This window comes from Symphalangus syndactylus, chromosome 7 (genome assembly GCF_028878055.3).
Source record: "Symphalangus syndactylus isolate Jambi chromosome 7, NHGRI_mSymSyn1-v2.1_pri, whole genome shotgun sequence".
Classification (NCBI taxonomy): Eukaryota; Metazoa; Chordata; class Mammalia; order Primates; family Hylobatidae; genus Symphalangus; species Symphalangus syndactylus.
This window is the reverse complement of record NC_072429.2, coordinates 78,583,136-78,585,358: the sequence shown is the minus strand read 5'-3', so window position 1 is coordinate 78,585,358 and position 2,223 is coordinate 78,583,136.

The window sequence follows — 2,223 nt, the reverse complement described above, 5'->3', positions numbered from 1 at the left end:
TTCTCCTGCCTCAGCCTCCCGAGTAGCTGGGATCACAGATGCCTGCAACTACGCCGGGCTAATTTTTTGTATTTTTAGTAAAGACAGGGTTTCACCCTGTTGGCTAGGCTGGTCTCAAACTCCTGACCTCAGGTGATCCACCCACCTCAACCTCCCTAAGTGCTGGGATTACAGGCATGAGCCACTGTGCCTGGCCAAAAGATGCTATTTGTAATTGCAATATTTCATCAAACCCAATATGTTATCAGTTTTAAGATGAATAACTATTATGTATATCACTGAGAGAGAAAAACTGTTGCCAAATTATGACATCCCATTCTGATTTCAGAGATGTTAAAATGGGGAAAATATGCAATATATTTATGTCCAATATAAAAAATACTGCTATGTCCATTTGAAAAATTAAGCAAGTCATTATCAAAGTATTAGATAGCTAATATTTAATAAATCCTAATTTAATATTACTGTATGTTATAAATAATTCATTTAATCCTTGAAACAATCTTATAAGTACTATTATCTTTGTTTTATTATTTATTTATTTATTTCTGTAGAGTCAGCAATAAGCACTATTAATATTATCATTCCCTTTCCACAGATGAGAAATTGTGGCTCTGAGCGGTTAAGAAATTTGCCAAAGTCGCCGGGCGCGGTGGCTCACGCTTGTAATCCCAGCACTTTGGGAGGCCGAGGCGGGCAGATCACGAGGTCAGGAGATCAAGACCACGGTGAAACCCCGTCTCTACCAAAAATACAAAAAATTAGCCGGGCGTGGTGGCGGGCGCCTGTAGTCCCAGCTACTCGGAGAGGCTGAGGCAGGAGAATGGCGTGAACCCGGGAGGCGGAGCTTGCAGTGAGCCGAGATCGCGCCACTGCACTCCAGCCTGGGTGACAGAGCAAGACTCCGTCTCAAAAAAAAAAAAAAAAAAAAAAAGAAATTTGCCAAAGTCAGTGAGTAGCAGATCCAAGCTTCAAACCTTGGTTCTCATTTCTAAGTCTACCCTTCCCCAAAACAAGTCTGTTCTTACCACTAAGAGAGATATTGGAAGAAAAGAGAAATATTTGAGGTGATGGGTATCCCAATTACTCTAATTTGATCTTCACATATTATATACATGTGCATTATATACATTAAAATATCACATGTACTTCCAGAATATGTGTAACTATTATGTCAGTAAACAGGCCAGGTGTGGTGGCTCACGCCTGTAATCCCAGCACTTTGGGTGGCCGAGGCAGGCAGATCACAAGGTCAGGAGGCTGAGACCAGCCTGGCTAGCGTGGTGAAACCCCGTCTCTACTAAGAATACAAAAAATTAGCCAGGCATGGTGGTGCACACCTGTAGTCCCAGCTACTTGGGAGGCTAAGGCAGGAGAATTGCTTGAACCCGGCAGGCTGAGGTTGCAGTGAGCTGAGATCACGCCACTGCACTGCAATCTGGGTGACAGAGCAAGATTCTGTCTCAAAAAAAAAGAAAGAAAAAAGAAAACTAAATGACAAAAAGATATATGCTGGCCACAGTAAAAGTTTCACAAATAAACGAATAAGTGGATGAATGAAGGAAATCATCAAAATTGACTTCAAGCACAGAAATCTGAATGAATGTCTCCCTTCTGTTCCTCATTCATCTTAGGAAAAGGGTCAACATGTCTTCTGTAAGTACAAGGTAATGGAACATTGGTCAAATTCTAAAAGAGGTAAGAAAATGAGAGTAGGGAGTGGGATCTGGTGTATGGGAGGGAAAGAAATGTTACAAAATAATCAGCATAACTATGTTGTAGCTGTTGCTCTGCTATTCACCTAACTATAGTCTAATGATTTATCAGGTATGACATCTGGGCTGTGAAGAATGACGGTGTTCTGGGAGAGACTGCCACCTATTGAATGACCATCACCACAACTGGAGAATTTTATCCAGGACATCCAGGATGACACAAGAGGGCAAAACAGCTTCAGAAATGGACCCACGATGAGAAAGCCAACTAACCAACAGATGACCTTGAACCTAAAGCTGAATTCTTATCCAGGCCATGCAGATGATAATAGCTCAGAAAGCCTTCTTTGTAAGATGTTGAAGAATCTAGAAAAGGTCTTCCTGGCCTGAATAAAGAGGATACTGTTGAATTCCATTGCCTGTGCCATGTTGCAGTCCAGGTCATTTCCATAATACACTGCTACAGCCAATGCAGAGGTGAACCTAAACCTTTCAGAGGGGAAAAAAC